Here is a 21,254-nt window from a genome sequence, read left to right as displayed (position 1 = left end):
AATTACCTTCATTTTGGCACGTGCATATATATGCATGTGCACACACGCACGCACACACACACACACACATACACACACGCATCTAATAATTTAGGTTCCTAGCCCTCTTAAGTGCAAAATTCCTTGGGTGGGTTCTAATTTTCTTAGAACCAATGTAAGTCTCCTGTTCCTTCTTCAGTCTCAAACAAAAGACCTCCACTGCCATTACTTAATTGTAAAGAATGAGCACTATAATAATGTTGATTCCCAGTGATGGTCTTTTTTAAAATTTATTTTCCCTTTTGTTGCCCTTGTTGTTTTATATTGTTGTTATTGTTGTTGTTGTTCACGTCATCATTATTAGATAGGACAGAGAGAAATGGAGAGAGGAGGGGAAGACAGAGAGGGAGAGAGAAAGACAGACACCTGCAGACCTACTTCACTGCCTGTGAAGCGACTCCCCTGCAGGTGGGGAGCTGGGGGCTCAAACCGGGATCCTTACGTGGGTCCTTGTACTTCACACCATGTGTGCTTAAACCGCTGTGCTACCGCACAACTCCCCGTGATGGTCTTTTTATGTAAAACAAACATTAAATGAATTAATTATAAATAAACGAGACCACCAAGCAAACCAAGTGGAAAATTCATGAGTCCAAGGTTGTTAAGATCTCAACTGACCTCAGGTGAATTTCTGACTGTCTATTCTGCTTGCATCTTACCTGAAGCACCTAGTGGGCTCGTGGACTCACGTGATGGAGTCTTTGGGATGAGCATTTCTAGGTGGGCTTCCAAATCCGTCCCGTGAAGGATGGAGACCGAAATAGTCTTTTCAGACAGGAGAACGTGGAGGAGGCATGTGGAGGTCCCTGAGGCAGAAGTACAGTCTCAAAGCTAAAACCACACCTACGCCTCAAAGCTTGAGATGCTGTAGGATAGCAGAAGCCGGGTGTTTAGAGCCCCATGGATCTGCTTATTTTCCTCTTCTTCCTCCCACCTGCTGTACTTGACTTCCCTGCAGACAGAAGAGACACTTACTTAATGATTCTCTTATCCCAAAAGCCCAAGCAGAAGTCCAGTGAGTCCTATGGGGACAGTTCCTTCTCCATTTCTCTTTGGCCTCCAGAGCATTAACCTCCTTCCTTCACATCCCAACTTTGAAGTCAGCTTGTTCCTCAGATGTTTATGATGGATGTCCTTCCCTTTAGGTCTTCAGAAACATTCCATGTGGTGGGGACGCCGCAGACCATCATGTCTCCAGAAAATTGTTCTCCCTCCTTTAATCAAGTCTAGGACAGTGTCCCTTTGTCTAATGTCTTGGGCAATGTCATCCTAGGCACAATCTTGTTAAAATCAAATTCTGTATCTCTTCAAACTGAAAGACTGAAAATGATCACCTGTAGTAGAACCCCAAGTTCCCTGTTGATTCCTTTATGTTGCATTTCTCAGCCAGTAAAGTTGTGAAAGGTCAGGCGTATCTAAGAATGATTGTTTGTTTCAAAATCAGGTTATTAGCTTTATTTCCTTAGAAATGTTTTGAAGTTCAATCTTGATGGTTTTCCCCTAAATTTTTCTAAGCTATCTGAATGAGGCAACCTGATACATAAAGTACAACAGAGATCAAACTCAGAAAGGAAAACAATTTAACTTGAAGTTAAAGATGATGCAAATATGTTTGTAAGGTGTCATGTGAAAGGAGTAAGTTATAAGGCAGAAGGAACTTCTGGGATGAATTCACCCTCCCTTTCAGAGTGTATGTAAACAAGTTAAAAAAAAAGAAAAAAAGACTATAAAGATAAGCACCAAACTGATGATTGTAATTATCTCTAGGTTGTAAAAGCAAGCAAACTGTTTCTAAGACTTGTGAAAACTTTGGTGGTTATCTTTGGGAGGTTAGAGGGTAGGGACACAGAGCTTTGGTGTTTGGTGTGGTGTAGAATTATACCCTGTAACCCTACAATCTTGTAACCCACTATAATCACAGATAAAAAAAAATAGCTAAGTAAAATTTGGTTTTTAAAAATAGTACTATTTAAAAGATTTTTTTATTTGATAGGACAGAGAGAAATTAAGAGGGGAAAGGAAGAAAAAGAGAAGGGAGAAAGAGAGACATTTGTAGCACTGCTTCACCACTTGTAAAGCTTTCCCCCTGCAAGTGAGGGCTGGGGGCTTAAACCTGGATCCTTCTGCATTGTAATGTGCACTGAACCATATGAGCCACTGCCCTAAAATAATATTCTAATTTCTAATTTATGGATCACCTGAAAAGGAGTCTCAATGAGCATGTGCCACTTACCTAACAGAGAGTAGAAAAAGTCCTAAAAGTTACCTTAAAATTTAAGATATTTTAAAAAATTAATTAATTCACTAATTTTTGTTTGTTTGTTTGACATCAGGGTTATTGCTGGGGTTTGGTGCCTGTAGGACAACTCTACTGCTCCAGGCACCCATATTTTTTTCTTTTTCTTTGATAAAAGATGAGAGAGACACAGAGATAGAGAAAAAGTGAAAGAGAGACAGAGAAGAGAGATATCTGCAACACTTCTTACCATTCATGAAGCTTCCCTCCTGCAGGGAGGGGTTGGAGGGGGGAGGCTTGAACCTACATCCCCGAGCACAGACGTGTGTGTGCTCAACCAAGTGCACCACTGCTCAACATATATGTATATGTATGTGTATGTGTGTATATATGTATATATACTTTGCTGCAGGCCTTGCAAAACTATTTGCCCCTACCACCATGTGTGGGCATAACAATGACCATAAAAATTAGATTAAAGAATTAATGTAGATAATATTATTACTCACTGAAGGCACTTCTATGAGGGGGCTGTGTTGATATAATCTAAATATTTATTTCTGAGGATTGTGGTTCATACAGACATAACACTCACAGAACCCAGGAACATTCACATTCTGCTCAACACTACTTCTCGCAAATAACAGGTAGTCTCAAAGACTTTGGCAAGTGTAGGGCTGCAGTCCAAGGACGCAGGGGTGGGGAGTCTGTCAAGTGCCTGAGGAGTTGATGTCCTGTGCTGCTGATGAAAGAGTTTCCAAAGAGCTCAAGAGGCAGATCAACTGCACAGCACAAAGAATCACCACAGAAACAGAGACTCCCCTCGGAGTGGGGGAAAATCTTTACATGCCAAATGTCAGACAAAAGGCTAATAATAAAAATACATAAAGAATGCACCAAAATCAACAATGAAAAAAAAAAAACATGGTGGATGGGAGGTAGATAGCATAATGGTTATGCAAAGAGATTCTCATGCCTGAGGCTTCGAAGTCCCAGGTTCAGCCCCTGACACCATCATAAGCCAGAGCTAAGTAGTCCTCTGGTTAAAAAAAATAATTAAAAAAGAGGGGGTTGGAGGAAGACTTGGGCAGAATCTTCTCCAAAGGGAGAACAGACATATGAAGTAAATGATCAAAGTCACTGATGATCAGGGAATACAAATAAAAACAACCATGAAATACCAGTTTGTACATGTGAGGATGCTATATGTTAGGAAAGACAGAAACATCAACTATTGGAGAGGCTGTAGGGGGAAAGGAATTTCACTGCTGGTAGTAATGTAACATGTTTCAACCCCTGATGAAAACAGCTTGACAGCTCATCAGAAGGCTAGAAATGGACCTACCCTACAACCTGGAAATTCCTCTCCTTGGGATATATCCAAAGGAAACAAACATATCCATTCAAAGAGATCTATGTACACTTAACGTTTATAGCAGCTTAGTTTGTAATAGCCCAAACTTAGAAGCAACCCTGATGCCTAACGACAGATGACTGATTAGGACAGTTATGGTACCATGTAAGTGTTAAAAAAAAAAAATGATGAAGTCAGGCCTGGGTGGTGGTACACCTGGTTGAGTGCACATATTACAATGCTCAAGGACCTGAGTTCAAGCCCCCAGTCTCCATCTGCAGGGGGAAAGCTTTGCAAGTGGTGAAACAGTGCCTCTCTCTCCCTCTCTGTATCTCCCCTCCCCTCTTGATTTCTGGCTGTCTCTATCCAATAAGTAAATAAAGATAATTTTTTAAAATGATGAAGTCATCTCCTTTGCCACATCTTGGATAGACCTCAAAGGTATGATGTTAAGTGAGGTAAGCCAGAAAGAAAATGAATACTGGGTGAACTCACTCATAGGTAGAAATGAAGAAACAAGGACAGTAAGGGAAAACATAAGGTGAAACTGTGTAGTGTATGGCACCAAAGCAAAGGACTCTGGGAAAGGGGAGAGAGGTGAGAGGATGGAGAAGTGCTGAATCCTAGTGTATGATAATGGAAAAGGACTTAGGTTAAGGGAGAGAGTGTCTTGCAGACACCTATATGTTGACAACTGTACTATAAGCCATTAAAACCTCCTTACTCTCTAGTAAAGTAGAAAAAAGAAGGCAGATAGATAAGGCAGAATGGTCCTGCTGGGTCACACTCAGAAACTCTGTCTACCATTGCAATTGTGGGCCAGCACACTTGTACACGAGTGTAGGAGAGAGATCCTTGCAACTAAGTATTTGAATATTTTGAGAGCTATCGAGAAGCCCAGTTTCTTCTGGTAGAAACACAGGAAATGTTATATTGACTCTGACCTCAAGAATGCAGCTGAACCGAACTCTCAAGAAGTCAGTCACACAGGCATTCATTCCTGATCGCTGGAGTATGATCCTGTCAGCAGAGTCATCATTGTCTCAACGTGAAAGGAACTCTTGTTGAACACAATACCCGCTGTGACTTGTTTGATGCTCAACACTCACTCCCTGCTCGAAGTTGACAGGGTGAGCCGGCCTGAAGTCAGCAGGCAGGTGAGAGAGGACACTCCAGACCATCAGCCAAGATGTCCACCTTCACTCAGCACACTGAGTAAGATTGTTGCTATTTAATACTGTAAGTTACAAGCTACCCACCACAAAAGTTTAATTTATACTCTGAAAGATCAAACGAGATTTTGAGTTCAGCAGTGATGTACTGCAAGTTTTGAAAAAGGATGACTAATAGTCCAAGGACAATTTAGTGGCTATTTATGGAGTCGAGAACTGAAAGTTATGCTGCTAAGATCACAGTGAGATCAAACAGGATGTATGCGACAGTGAACTCATTGCTCTTTAATTTTATTCATTTATTTCATTTTTGTGGAACTGGGGCCTTGTGCATGCATGATTTCACTGCTCTAGGCCATGAAGCCAGAGAGAGAGAGAAACAGAGAGAGAGAATCAGGGAAAGAGAGAGCCATCCCTCCATTGCAATAGCACTTTCCATGTGGTACCAGGAAATCAAGAACCTGGGTAATGCACATGACCATACAGGCATCCTACCTAGAGAACCCAAACCCACTGTTCTTCAGAGATGCTTAATCCAGTAAGATTTTAGGTTGAGTCTAAAAATCTGTGAAGTATTAAATTCAAGACATTAAACAGGCGTAGACAGCATAATGGTTACTCAAAGAGACTCTCATGCCTGAGGCTCCAAAGTCCCAAGTTCAAACACCTCCCCCCCCCCCCCCCCCCCGCACCACTATAAGCCAAAGTTGAGCAGTACTCTGGTAAAAAAAAAAAAAAAAAAGGTTCCCGGGAGTGTGCCACCACCCAGCACCCCCACCACCTTCTGGGAGGTGAGCTGGGATAAAGGTTAAATCCAGGGGGGCTGGGTGGTAGCGCAGCGGGTTAAGCGCAGGTGGCGCAAAGCACAAGGACCAGCATAAGGATCCCGGTTTGAGCCCCCGGCTCCCCACCTGCAGGGGAGTCACTTCACAGTTGGTGAAGCAGGTCTGCAGGTGTCTCTCTTTCTCTCCCCCTCTCTGTCTTCCCCTCCTCTCTCCATTTCTCTCTGTCCTATCTAACAACAACGACATCAATAACAACAATAATAACTACAACAATAAAACAAGGGCAACAAAAGGAAATAAACAAATAAAATAAATATTAAAAAATGGTTCCCATATGACAACAAAATTCAAGACTATCTGGCAGAAGTGTTAGTCAGTTTTACTTTTTAAAGATACATTAGTAAGATCTTAAATCCATCTAAGCAGTTTGTATTTATATACCATCTTTTGTAACTGATGAAGAGATTCAGGATTTAATTTTTGGCCTACCATATAAAGTGGACAAGCACAATAAGCATAAAAGGAAGAGAAGCGAACATGAGTCAGCTATTTTATGTGTTAAGTGGGAATGTGCTGTAGAAGAATTCATGCCGAAGTCAGTGTCATCAATCCTAGCTTCTACGCTCCTGCAACTACTTTATTTTGTACCACAAGGCAAATCACTTATTTGTCTCAAAAACAAAACAAAAACAAAAAACCCATCAACAGCAACAAACAAACAAGCCGTAAAATCGTCGTGTCTGGAAAGGAGGCTTAGCAATGGAGTACAGGACCTGGAAGCACGAGGCCTGGGAGTTTCGCCCTGGTACTACATGTGCTGTATCTATGCACTGATCTCGCTCTCTGCTTCTTGTAAAACACCTAAATAAATACATCTTTTCAAAATATTTTATATATTTATTTTGGATAGACACAGACAGAAATTAAGAGAGGAGAGAGAAACAGAGGAGAGAGAGAAAAAGACACCTGCAGCTCTGTTGCACTGCTTGTGAAAACTCCCCCTGCAGGTGGGAACCAGGTCCTTGAACATTATTAAAATATGTATGTGCTACTGATTGATCTGGCCACCACCTGGCCCCAAATCCTTTTATTTTTTTTTATATTTTATTTTCCCTTTTGTTACCCTTGTTTTTTTATTGTTGTTGTAGTTATCATTGTTGTTGTTATTGATGTTGTCGTTGTTAGATAGGACAGAGAGAATTGGAGAGAGGAGGGGAAGACAGAGGGGGAGAGAAAGATAGACACTGGCAGACCTGCTTCACCGCCTGTGAAGCGACTCCCCTGCAGATGAGGAGCCGGGGTTCGAACTGGGATTCTTATGCTGGTCCTTGCGCTTCACGCCATGTGCGCTTAACCTGCTGTGCTACCGCCCGACTCCCTTCTATTTATTTATTTCTTTGTTTATTTATATGGGATATAATGAGGCCAAAGGAGGGCATGCTCTATAAAAAATAATTTAGAGGACTGGGAAGATAGCATAATTCTCTTATTCCCGAAGCACCAAAGGTCCCAGGTTCAATCCCCAGCATCACCACATATGCCAGAACTGAACAGTGCTCTAAAAGGAAAAAAGAAGAAGAAAACAAACAACTTACATAGTATAAAGTACCATGCAAATGTTTATGAACTTGTAGAACTTGTACAAGACTAGTCTTAGGAGTTCTAGCTCTTAGAAATACTGTGACCAGCACTAGACATGGTAGAGATGGTGGTGGTGTCTCAAACACCTTGACCTTGTGTCATCTCTGTTAATTTTCTGAATTTTAAACTTAGTCATTACTTTAAAAATATTCCTTTTTATGCAGTACATATCAAATTGTCTAGCAAGTGATGTATATCTAATAAAGGAGACCCTAGATTTGATGCGGTGATTTCTGGATGCTGGAATTCTGAAAGTGAATATCCAGGCACTTCAGGGACTAGGCCATGTACGTGTGTAGCGAGCTCTCCGCAGTGTATGTTCAATCCATGTAGGTCCTGACAAAGTTTGTTTTTGTTTTTTGCCAGAGCACTGTACAGCTCTGGCTTACAGCGGTGGGAAGGACTGAACCTTTGACTTTGTTATTATTCAAGACCCCAGGCCCCACCTGTAAGCGAGTCACTTTGCAAGTGGTGAAGCAGGTCTGCAGATGTCTATCTGTCTCTCCCCCCTCTGTCTTCCCCTCTTCTCTCCATTTCTCTTTGTCCTATCTAACAACAACAGCAACAACAATAATAATAACAGGGGCAGCAAAAATGGAAAAAAATGGCCTCCAGGAGCGGTGGATTCATAGTGCAGGCACTGAGCCCCAGAGTAATCCTTGAGGGGAACAAAACAAACAAACAAACAAACAAAATTCCAGGGCTCGGGGAGGGAGCCTTTAGCAGGTGAGCACTCCACTGAGGTGCCACAAGCCCCACATTCTATCTCCAGCCAAATCTGAATATTCTCTCTCTCTTACTCTCACCGGCTTTCTGTCTCTTATGAAAATAATCTAAAAAAGATATTAAAAAATAAAGTGAAATTCCAGATTGCTAACAGAGATAGTTGGTAAATAATAAAAAATAGCAGCTACTCTGGATATTTCAGATTTATTAGGTGCTTGCGAAGCTCCATTTAAATTATCTGGAGGTCCTGATTATAAAGAAATACAAAACCACTAGAAACATGAGAAAAAAATTAAAAAGACAAGAGGCATTTCCTTAAATTTTACAATGGTAACAACATTTAAATTTGTGTCCATTTTTCTATATGTACTTTAACACAGCTGTTAGTATGATGTAAATGCACATGCAAATTATAAAAATTAACAGCATAGAATATTTATTGCCCTATTAAATATAAATTATATATATTATTTTAAATATATATTATATATTATATATATATATAATTACATATATATATTTCCACCAAGGCTATCTCTGGGGCTCAGTGCATGCGCTACAAATCCACTGCTCCCTGGTGGCCAGTTTTTTCACATTTTTCTCTTTTCTTTTCTTTTCTTTTCTTTTCTTTTATTGGACAGGACATAGAGAAATTGAGAGGGAAGGGGAGCTAGAGAGGAGGAGAGAAAGACACCTACAGACATGTTTCACGGATCCTGAAACAGGGGCTCAAACCAGGTCCTTGACTATGGTGATATGTCACCCACCCCTTTAAAAAATCTTTTTAAAAACTGGCTTTGGTAGCAAGTTCTTTAGTTCATTCTCTGGGCTGGTCAAACATCAGCAGACTCATTGGAAGCAGAAGATGTATCCTTGTCCTATGTGCGCTATCTGCTCTGGGGAGAAGGAAGGGATTATGCATCACTGGGGGAGTTGCAAAGGCAAAGGGCTGGGCAGTCACAGTAAATGCTGGCTGATCGGCTCAGATGCTTGGCTTCCTTGTGGCAGAGAAGGAAATGGAAAACCTCCTAGGATCCATATCCTGGGAGGGATGGGAGGATGGAGAAGGAAGAGCATACAAAAAGAAAAAAGCAAAGGAGACAGTGAGGGTCTTAAAATATAAATAAATGGACTTTCTGACTGAAAAAAAAACACAAACTATTTTTGGAAAATACTTTCTGATAACAGAACATCTAAAAGTATACAGTAAGGGGATGGGGCGGTAGCACACTGGGCTAAGCACACATAGTAGGAAGCACAAGGACCCACGCAAAGATCTGGGTTCAAGGCCCTGGTTCCCCACCTGCAGGGTGGTTGCTTCCCAAGCAGTGATGCAGGTCTTCAGGTGTCTGTCTTTCTCTCACTGTCTCTATCTCCCCCTCCTCTCTCAATCTCTCTCTGTCCTATCCATTAAAATGGAAAAAATAGCCTCCAGGAGCAAGCAGTGGATTCATAGTGCCGGCACCAAGGCCCAGCAATAACCCTGGAGGCAAAAAAAAAAAAAAAAGAAAAAGAAAAAGGAAGGAAAGAAAGAAGGAAGGAAGGAAAGAAGGAAGGAAGGAAATATACAGTGATATAAAAAATTAATTTATAGATTGTTAAAATTTATTAAAGAGAGAAGAGCTATCTATCTAGAGCATCATTCTGGCACATACCAGGGATCAAACTCAGGACCTCATGCTTATAAATTCAGTGCTTTAGTCCCTGCATCATCTTCCAGGTCACAAAAAAAATATTTAATTTCCATGATCCTACAACTTAAAAGTAATTATCATTAATACTTGAGCATATCCCTTCCTTTTTTCTCCCTCTAATGTCTTCTTTTTTAAAAAAAAAAGTTTATTTTAATGAGGGGGGAGAGAGAGAAAGAGATGCCAGAGCACTGTTCAGTCCTGGCTGATGGTGGTGCTGGGGACTGAACCTGGGACCTTGGGGCCTTAGGCATGAAAGTCTTTTGAATTACCACAGTGTTATTTCTCAATCTTCTTCCTTTCTTTTAAAATACTTTTTTTTTTTGCACTCTCAGAATTTTTAAAATTTATTTTACTCAACTTACATATCTGAAAAGTTCCCATATAATTGAAAAACTTTTCTGAAAACTATTTTCATGTCTGCATAATGTTAAATCACATCAATACTTCACATTTGTTTAACTATTCCTCTATTCAGGAATGTTTCTTAAGGTTGACTTCTTTCTTTGTTGTTTTTTTTTAATAAGTTGAAGATCTAGTTATGCCAAATGCTATACATACCTATGTTACTTTATCTAAACCTGTTGTTATTTTATTTATTTATTTATTTATTTATTTATTTATTTTTAACAGTGCACTGCTCAGCTCTGGCTTATGGTGGTACAGGGGATTGTACCTGAGACTTTGAAGCCTCAAACACGAGAGTCTCTTTGCATAACCATTATGCTATCTACCCTTCACCCTAGGTTGACTTCTTTCCTTAATGATCTAGGAGTCTGGAATTTTATATTAATTTTCAAGAAACAATGAAATAATTTGAGACATTTATATCACTAAATAACCAATTGCAATAAGACATCAAGACGTAATCATTCATAACCAAAGGCGCCTTGTTAGACTCTAAATATATCCCACATGTACATTTATTTCTGACCTTTTTCAAAGAGGATTTGAGATAGTTTATAAAGATATTGAAAAATGAGGACAAAGCTACAAAGTTGCTATTGGGATTCTACCAATTTGACTGTGCATCCAACAGCCAAAGCAAATGAAAGAGAAGTTTCCTTACAATGAAAATCACATTAGGCTCAGAAAGCAGCTTTACTTAGTATTGAGACCTAAGCAGCCTCTTTCTCTCTCTTTCAAATTTTGTTAATGAAAGAGAAAGAGAAGGTAAGAAAGGAGGAGACTGGCACAAACTCAGGACCTCATGTTTGAGAGTCCAGGGCTTTATCTACTGTGCCACCTCCTGGGCCAACAAGAAATCTTTTTAAAAACATGCAAGATGGGGTGTGATATTGCAAATGAGGCATGAATCTAGGAGACAGGAGGTCTGAATTTCAGTTTTGGTTTTGCCACTAACAAGCAGAACAAACCAGTGGGCGGGAGAGCTAGCGTAATGATTATGTAAAGAGACTCTCAAGTGTCAGACACCAGAGGTCCCAGATTCAGTCCCAGCATGGACATAAACCAGAGATGAGCAGTGCTCTGGTGAAAACAGACAGCCCCTAATCATTGAAGTCTAACCTCTCATTGGTCATTAGAACTTTCTCCCTTTCAATACTCAGAATTTGGGGCTGGGCAGTGGTGCCTTTGGTTGAGCACCAAACCAGCAAGAGAAAAGTTTAACAAAGGGTGACTTAGTGTTGCAGCTTGCTTGCGCTCCTCCCTCCCTCCCTCCATTTCTTTTTGTCTCTATCCCATAAATAAATAAATAAATATTTTTTAAAATTCAGAATTCTAGTTCTCCAGAAATCTTTTGGTATTTAACAATGTATTTTAACATCATAATCTACATGTCTTTGTTTCCACAAATATTTCTTTTGCTCTCCTCACTGGGTGTCCTGAGGACAGTGTTCACTAGTGTTTACTGTATGGAGTAAAACACTAATTGGGGAGCTGACATTTCTCAGCAGACTGTGTACCATCCACTCTCTCCTCTGGCTCTGGCTAAGGGCTAAGTAGTCAGACAGAAGTGTTCATCTTTTTTTTTTTTTTTTGCCTCCAGGGTTATTGCTGGGGCTCGGTGCCTGCACCACAAATCCACTGCTCCTGGAGGCCATTTTTCCCCCTTTTGTTATCCTGGTTGTTTTTACTATTGTTGTTGTTATTATTATCGTTGTTATTGATGTCATTGTTGTTGGATAGGACAGAGAGAAATGGAGAGAGGAGGGGAAGACAGAGAGGGGGAGAGAAAGAGAGACACCTACAGACCTGCTTCACCGCCTGTGAAGCGACTCCCCTGCAGGTCGGAAGCCCGGGGCTCCAGCCGGTGGATCCTTCTGCCGGTCCCAGCGCTTTGCGCCACGTGCGCTTAGCCCACTGCGCACCGCCCGACCCCCCTGTTCATTTTTTTTTTTTTTAATGATCTTGCTTTTCTGATCAGAGTTGGTTAAAGGGCAGGCTTGAAAGCACACGGGTTTAATTGCAGTATCTCATTTTTGGGACACGCAACCCTAACAGGGCCAAACCCTACAAGAGTTGAAGGAGAAGGGCTGGGTGATGGCACACCCTGTATAGTATACATCCTACCATGAACAAGGACCTGGGTTCAAGTCCCTATTCCCCACCTGCAGGGGGGTAAGCTTCAAAGGTAGTGATGCAGGTCTCTTTCTCTCTCCTCCACTTATTATTGAATAAGAGAGATAGAGAAGTTGAGAAAGGAAGGGGAGATAGAGAGGGTGAGAGCAAGACAGACACTTGCAGACCTGCTTCACCGCTTGTGAAGCGACACAAGGTGGGGAACCGGGGGCTCAAACCTGGACCATTTCGAGGGTCTTTGCGCTTCATACTATGTGCGCTTAACCCGCTGCACCACCGCCTGGCCCCTGAGGTGTCTCTACGCCTTCTTTTTCTACCTCCTCCTCCCCTCTCGATTTCTCTCTGTCCAATCAAATAAAAGGGGGAAGGGGAGGATAAAAATGGCTTCCAGAAGCAGAGGATTTGTGGTACAGACATAAGGGCCGAGAGATAACGTTGGTGGCAATAAAAACCAGAAAATTAAAAAATTTTGCTATTGGAGAAAAGTCATTTTTAAAAAAAATCTATCCATTAATTTCATTAATAAATAAGAAAGAGGACCTGAGCATCACTCTAGTACCTGTGATGAGAGAGATTGAACCTCACACCCCATGTTCTACCTGTTTCACGACCACCAGGACCACAGAGGGGGAAAGTCCTTTTTCACCCTTACACAGAGGAACTGTAAGAATGAGAGCCTGGGCCTTTCTGACACTATCTCACACCAGAAAGAAATGATCTGGTAGAACAGCTGAGAAGCAAAGAATTCTTTGTTTATTGCTCTTCTTGCCACTCTGAGTTTCCATTATTCAACTACCCATTCAGTTCTAATCAATCCCCCAGTATTCTCTCAATAAAGCTCCCCTTTTATTTGTTTGATGTGGTTTGAACTGGGCTTGTCATTTGCAGCCAAGGAAGTTATCATCATTCACGTCATTTAAACTTGACTTTTTAAAAAAAAGGTCTTTTATATGCATCTTTTATTTTTTAATTTTTGAAAATTATCATTATTTATTGGATAAAGACAGCCAGAACTTGAAAGGGAAGTGGGAGACAGAGAGGGAGAGAGACAGAGAGACACCTGCAGCCCTGCTTCACCACTCACAAAGCTTTCCCTTGCAAGTGGGGACCAGGGGCTCGAACCTGGGTCCTTGCACACTGTAACATATGCGCTCAACCAAGTGCCACCACCCAGCCCTCTACCCCCCTGCCCCCCAAATCTTCTTGTCTGTAAAACAGAGATATGGAGCCTACATTTCAGGGCAATTGTGAGGAATGGGTTAAGGAGTGTTTGAAGGGTGATTAGAACAATGCATTCAGTACATAGCCAGTAAACACTAATCACCAGAATTGGAACTCCGTCAAGGACAAGGTCAACGCTTTGTTCATGACCATGTCCTTAATGTCTGACATATAGTATGCATTCAAATACACATGGAACAAAGAACTTCCATATTCAATGGCATTTTCAGGGCCTTTCTTATTTGACTTGCCTGTAACAATCCATAGACTATTTGTAAAGCAATTACCTTATGCCAGGTGCTGTTCTGAGCACTTTACAAATAATAACTTAGTTCCCACAACAACCCAATGAGACACCTATAGTTACTGTGTATCCTTTATAGATGAGGAGGGGGAACAGAGATGGTACAGAGAGATCTAGTAATTTACCCAAGTTCCCACAGTTCAACAGTGACAAAGCTAGGTCCAGAACCCAGGCAGCCTAGCTTCTGAGTCTAAGCCTTGAGTCTATGCTTGCTGCTAATTGTTTCTTCTTCGTGGAAACTCCATTCTATTGGCCTCTATAGAAATACCCTCTACTGGGAGTCAGGCTGTAGCGCAGTGGGTTAAGCACAGGTGGTGCAAAGCACAAGGACCAGGGTAAAGATCCTGGTTCGAGCCCTGGCTCCCCACCTGCAGGGGAGTCGCTTCACAAGAGGTGAAGCAGGTCTGCAGGTGTCTATCTTTCTCTCCCCCTCTCTATCTTCCCCCTCCCCTCTCCATTTCTCTCTGTCCTATTCAACAACAACAATAATAACTACAACAATAAATCAACAATGGTAACAAAAGGGAATAAATAAAATATTTTAAAAAATAATAATCATAATAAAAGAAATACCCTCTATTAACCTCTCTCTCTGCTACTTCTTATCTTTTCTGTTCACCTCTAAAGCAGAGATGGCATTCTTAGAACTCTGTCCAAGATACCTGCCTTTATTTACTTTACCACTCCCTGGCTGATAACTTCACTTTCCAAACTCAGCCAATTTTCAAATCCACATGTATGTCCCAAATATCCATCTAAAGATTCTAACTTCTGTGCCCGATAGCTAACCAGACCACACTCACCTCCAGCATGTATAAAGAATGCATTTTCATTTTCCCCATCAAATATGTTGGGGTTTTTCTTCCCCCACTTAATTCTCTGGGTTTTTTTTTTCCTCCAGGGTTATGGCTGGGGTTCAGTGCCTGCAATATGAATCCACTGCTCCTGGTGGTCATCTTTTTTTTCCATTGTTGTTGTTGCTGTTATTGTTGGACAGGACAGAGAGAAATTGAGAAGAGGAAGACAGACTGGGGCAGAGAAAGATAGACCTGCTTTGCCGCTTGTGAAGTGACCCCCTCCAGCCCCCAACAGACGGGGAGCCAAGGGGCTGGAACCTGGATCCTTGCTTTGGTCCTTGGGCTTCACACTGTGTGTGCTTAACTCAGTGCACTACCATCCAGCCTCCTTAATTCTCTGTTTTTGGAAATGGTACCACCATTACCCCCCCAATCCCTGAAGCCAGAAATCTAGAAATCATCTGGGACTTGGCTTTCTTCATTGCTCTCCAGGTCTTGTATTGGCATCCAGTTGACAGTCTCCTAAGAGTCTGCAGATGCTTGCCAGCTGTTTCTTTATTCTGACTCTCTTCCTCTGGAGCTTGATGTCCTGCTGCAGCGCCTCTCGCCTGTGTTGTTTGGATCCATCTCCCACGCTAGCTAGAGCTACTTAAAAGGAAAAAGTTTCATGCCATCATATTCTCAATTAAAACTTTGTCACCATTCCTTTTTCCTAGAGAAGCACAGTTGAATTCTTTGACAGGACATGCAAGACCTTTCATGCTCTGGTCCTGCCCCCTCTCGGGTTTCATCTGTTTTCCCGTCTCACTTGAAAACCAGTTGCTCCAGTGATTCCGAGCAACTCACAGGGTGTCTGGGACAGCTTGTGCTTTCACAAGGCCCGGGTGTTTTTTTCAGTCTTTATCTCTGCTACATCTTACCCATCTGTTTCTCTGATCATTCTTTCTATACTTTCAGGAATCGGATTTTCAGAAAAGTAGCAAATAAAAGCACAGCGTAAATAAGCAATTGCTTGATAAGTTTTAGTTGTCCATCCTTGATTCACCCTCTCGCCCTGGCAAAACTTACTGCTTTATTGTAAAAATGACTTTTTTTCAGCCTACTATCACAAGGAATCTAATATATATATTTTAAAATTAAATTAAAGTGGATATATATTTATATACTTTAAATTTTTTAACTTTATTTATACGAGAGAGAAGAGGGTATGAGAGAGGGCAGAGATCACTGCTCAGCTCTGGCATATGCAGTACTGAGGATCCAATGTTGCAAGTCCTGTGCTCTGCTGCTGAGACATTACTTAAAAGTGAATGTACTTGTAGCTTCAGGAAGGGATAAAACAAACTCTCAAACATGAATTCTCAGTGTCCATCCCCAGCATTGCATGTGCCAAAGTGATGCTCTGATTCTCTTTCATACATAGATACAATTTTAAACAAAATAAATTTACTTAAAAACTTATTTATGGGGGCCAGGTGGTGGTGCACCTGGTTAAGCACTCACATTACAGTGTGCAAGGACCTGGGCTCAAGCCCCTGGTCCCCACCTGCAGGGGGAAAGCTTCACAAGTGGTGAAGCAGGGATGCAGGTCTCTCTCTCTCTCTCTCTCCTCTCTCTCTCTCTCTCTCTCTCCCTCTCTCTTCTCCATTTCTCTGTCTCTATTCAATAATAAATAAATAAATATCTTTTAAAAAATTAAAAAAACTCATTTACATCTTTTCTGTTCAAATCTATTGTAGTTTTTATATTAAAAATAGCAGGACTTACCAGAGAGGTAAGTCTACCTTTGGCTAGGGCACATGCCTTACTATGTGCCTAGTTCAGGTTAAGACCTCCTCACTACATGGGAGGCCTTATGCCACCAGAAGACGCTCCAGTGTGAGGTTTTCTCCCTCTCCCTCTCTCTCTCTCTCTCTCTCTGCTTCTCTATCTACAGAAATGAAAAAAATGACCCAGAGTGAGGTGATCACACATGCACAAGGTCACTGCTCTGCAAAAAATAAATAAATATAACAACAGGATTAAAAAAAAAAAAACAGTCATTGCCTTGTCCCCAAACCATTATTTTCTTTGGCCATCTTCTATTTGGGTCCTTATCCTGTGTGCAGACTGTCTTCTGAGATTTACCAAAAAACGTGCCCTCTAGAATTCCACTCCCCCTCTTGTGCTGATAACATCATACAGGTTTTTCAGGTTTGCTTCTGTCTCACTTGTTTCTGACAGGACTGCCTTCCCCTCTCTTCCTTTCCACCAGGAAACCAGTGGCGAGGCCTCACCACCTCTCTTCTGTTTAATCAGTTATATTTGGGGAGGAGGAAGGAAGGATTCTGTTGTTCTGTTTTGTTTTTTTTTTAACAAGACAACAACAAAAAGAATCTAGAGTTCATGGGACTTTTCCTCTTGCTTTTCTTATTTAACAATGTATAGACATTTCCCCAGGGTAATAAACACGGCTCTAACTTCTTCTGTTAGCTGCCTGCTATCCTAAGGGACGACACCAGAATTTATTGGACCATCCCTATCCTAAAAGTGATTCAGGTTGTTTCCACAAAGTGTTGCAACAAGCAGCCTCTCACATACACACCCTTGCACATTAATGATTTAGTTTTTCTGGGATTTAATCCTCTAGATGGAAACTGTTTCAGAAGGTAGGCTGGAGCACAATGGTTTAGAAATCAACAAAAGCACACCGCATAGTGCTATATATTCAAAGACTTGCAGCAAAAGATAGCTGTGACAAGAATATCAGGCTATGTGGTTGCCTAGCAGCCTTTTGATGAGAAAAGATATGTCTCCCAGCAACTAGCACGTATACATCTTTTGAATGAGAATTGGTAAAGAAAGTACAAAAGACAGAACCTAGCACATGGCAGCTGAGGATCATTGCTGCAAAGCACATTTCCTGTTGTCTGTTAGGCCCTCTGAGACTGACAGAGGGACCAGGGCTCTTTGGTATTCTCCTGCTAGATACTAAGCACCCGGTCTTAGGAGCTAATCACATTGCAATGTGCTTCCAACAAACCTTACCTCTGAAAGGCCTCACCAATTACATTCTTTTTCTTTCCGATTCTTTTCTTCTTTCTTTTTCTCTTTCTGAACTGGGGCCTCAACCATGATTGATTCTGCTGCTCCAGCCAGCTTTTTCATTCAGAGAGAGAGAGAGAGAGAGAGAGAGAGAGAGGAGGAGATGGAGGAGGAGAAGGAAAGGAGAGACACCACAGCACCAGAACTTTGCCAGGCTCATAACACAACCCATGTGGTGCTGAGGCCAAAGCCAGGCCTTGAACATGGCAAAGCGTGCACCCTCCCCAGTGAGCTCTCTCTCCAGCCCTGTATTACTGAAATTGGTGCTCTAAGAGTTCTGAAAGTGCCTACTGAAGGTAGACTGTATGTGTGTGAAAGAGCATTAATTATTCCAGGAGTCAGAAAACGAATAATCCTTGGCTCTGCCAACTTGTCAGCATTGCAGCACTTTGAATCAGTTCAAACTTCCCGCATCCAGAATAAAAGCTGCCAATATTCCTGCTATCTATGTTACAGTATTGTAGTGAGGAGGAAATGGACTTATGTAAATGAAGGTGCCTGGCGAGAACTACATGTGTATTAACATTGCTGATATTAACAGTGAGTGGGCAGTGTAGCTGGTGATCCTTGTATCACCAGGAACATATCACCACTTATCCTCACAACAGCCAAGAAGTACACGGTGACAGTACAGAATAACCAATATAAAAATAAGACTCGGTGCCAGCCACTGAACCTACTGACAGATATTGTTCAATGAATTTCTGTTAACGGTGAAAACATTTGCGAAGCTGGCTCAGGCTTTGAGATTTCATAGGTACGGGAGGGTAAAATAATAAGAGTCTGATTTCGACACCACCTCCTCCTGCTCTTTCCTTTAAGTTTCTATTTTTAACCCCTGTACAGTATCAGATGTAATATCCTGGCGTTCTTTCCTAGCCCTGGCTCTTGCTCATAAAGCACACACATGCTGCAGGAACCCAGCTACCCTTGGGATGCTTCCTGCCCAATTACTGGTATTTCTCCTGTGACCAAAACACTGAGAAACTGGCCCATTACAGATACATACTTCATATATATGCTACGGATGGCTATGTTTATGAATGGAGAGCTCAAACTGTCTAACACATGAGGGTTTGTTCATTTCAGAAACATGGTATACTTTCAGAATTACGTCTTTGGTAGCACAGAGTGTGGGTAAAAGGAGTTCCAGAAACCTCAGTGCCAGTTGAAATTTGGCATTTGGTTCCTTCCAGCTGTTCTTAAAGGTATTCTCTCTGCAAGGATTTACAAATGGCTCACAGTTTGATAAGAGTTTTCATTCAGATTTTTACATTCAACTATGTCTGTTTTGATTCTTCCTTTTGGAAGAGAAAGTAAATCGGATTTTTTTTTTTTTTAACCAGTAAGGAACCGTTTATAAAATCCTAGAGTTAAGTCTAAATTATTACAACTGTCAATAGCTGGTAAAAATCAGTGGGGAGGAAAAAGTCACTGTGTTCGAAACATACAAGTAGATTAATTATTATCATTAGTGTGTTACCTTTCAACTGGTTATGAGGGCATCAAGTAGACAAGACAGTCCATGAGAAAGAAAGGCAGAGAGTCTTAGGAGTGATTTCAAGTTTCAGATTTTATCAGGGTCTTTGAAGTCATCATTTAGGGACTTGTTTGTAATATGCTTAGTTGTACATCTATTGAAGAAAAGGGAGAAGGTGAAACTATTTTGAGATGGAAGTTACTTGTATTTAAAATCTCTTTTCAGTTTCAGTCCTCTTTTCAAAAGGGAGTTCTGTTGTTGACTCTCTACTTTATAGTACTTTAAAGGGTGAAATTTATTAAATTTTAACATTTGTAACATGAAAATAAAGCAGATAAATTATTTGGCCAGTGGCCTAGGAGGCAGCACAGTTGATAAAGCTTTGGACTCTCAAATATGAGATTTTGGGTTTAATCCTTGCCATTGCATATGCCAGATGATGCTTTGGTCTTCTCTCTCTCTCCTAAACCCTCTCTCATAAATAAATAAATCTTTAAAAAAATGGGCATACTCATATTTTCCTCACTTTCTCTGAAAAAGTATCAGAACATATATATACCAAGGAAAGATAGAGAAAACCAAACTTAAAATACGTTAAGTTGTGGTAGTGATTACATACTGCACATTATAGAATGTGCTTTGATTATCAAAGCACTGTATAGATTATAGGCAGTTGAGTTCCTCAACATGAAGAAATTATCTGGCACACAGGGCAAGAAACATTTCACTTAGCCAGGAACTAATTTATTACACAAAATAAAATTTCAGACCTATGTAATAACATGAAATAAAGAATAAGTAATCACTAAATGAAAGAGAACATTCTAATTGTTACAGTTTATTTTTTTACAAATCAGAGAATGTTATTTTCTTGAGTCATCCAGGATAGGGATAAACATGTATCCTATAAAATGACCACCACTTGGGTTTCTCAGCAGTAGAGTACATGGTTTGCATATATAGGGCTCTCAGCATAGAAACAAACAAACAAACAAACAAAAAAATAGGTTCGATCCTCAGCATAGAAACAAACAAAAAAATAGTAATGAAATCAAGCAGTTTGAATTCATTCTGCACTCTGTAGGCTATCTGAATGATGAGATGGAGGATTAGTGGAGAGCTTTGGGACATTAAATTACACAGTGGGAGAAAAACCTCTCAGTCCTTGAATTTTTAAAGGTGACTGACCAAGCTGAAATTTTTTGTTTGTTCAAAACTCTTTCCCCCCTACCCCCTTTTGTTGCCCTGGTTGTTTTATCACTGCTGTGGTTATTATTATTGTTATTGATGTTGTTGTCGTTAGGACAGAGAGAAATCCAGAGGAGGGGAAGACAGAGAGGGGGAGAGAAAGACAGACACCTGAAGACCTGCTTCACCGCTTGTGAAGCGACCCCCATGCAGGTGAGGAGCCGGGGGCTCGAACTGGGATCCTTATGCCGGTTCTTGTGCTTTGCGCCAGGTATACTTAATCCACTGTGCTACCGACTGACCCCTATTTGTTCAAAACTCTTTATTAATTTTTACTAATATTAATACACACACTGATATGGGTTTGGTCCCTGAAATGATATGGTGGTATTAAAAACTATTAAGATTGGGAGTAGGGCGGTAGCGCAGCGGGTTAAGCGCACGGTAGCGCAAAGCGCAAGGACCAGAGTAAGGATCCCGGTTCTAGTCCCCGGCTCCCCACCTGCAGGGGAGTCCCTTCACAGGCGGTGAAGCAGGTCTGCAGGTGTCTATCTTTCTCTCTCACTCTGCCTCCCTCTCCTCTCTCCATTTATCTCTGTCCTATCCAACAACAATGACATCAATAACAATAATAGCTACAGCAATAAAACAGGCGCAACAGAAGGGAATGAATAAATAAATAAATATTTTAAAAATATATTATTTCTTTATTCTGGATAGAGGAGAGAGAACTGGGGTAGGTAGAGAGGGAGAGAGACACAGAGACACCTGCATACTTGCCTCACTGTTTGTGAAGCTTCTCCCCTACAGGTAAAGATTGGGGGCTTGAACCTGGGTCATTGAGCATTGTGGCATGTGAGCTCAACCAGGTACACCACCACCTGGCCCCTGTAACACTCCTATAATATGACTCTTTGAAAATGTCTATTACCTAACTCCTAAGAACCATTTCCAAATTTTAGTCTAAATCTCAAACTGATGTTTAACTTATTGAT

The sequence above is a fragment of the Erinaceus europaeus genome, chromosome 19 (assembly GCF_950295315.1).
Source record: "Erinaceus europaeus chromosome 19, mEriEur2.1, whole genome shotgun sequence".
In the NCBI taxonomy this organism is placed as follows: domain Eukaryota; kingdom Metazoa; phylum Chordata; class Mammalia; order Eulipotyphla; family Erinaceidae; genus Erinaceus; species Erinaceus europaeus.
The sequence above is the reverse complement of the archived record's forward strand: the minus strand, read 5'-3'. Positions refer to the sequence as shown.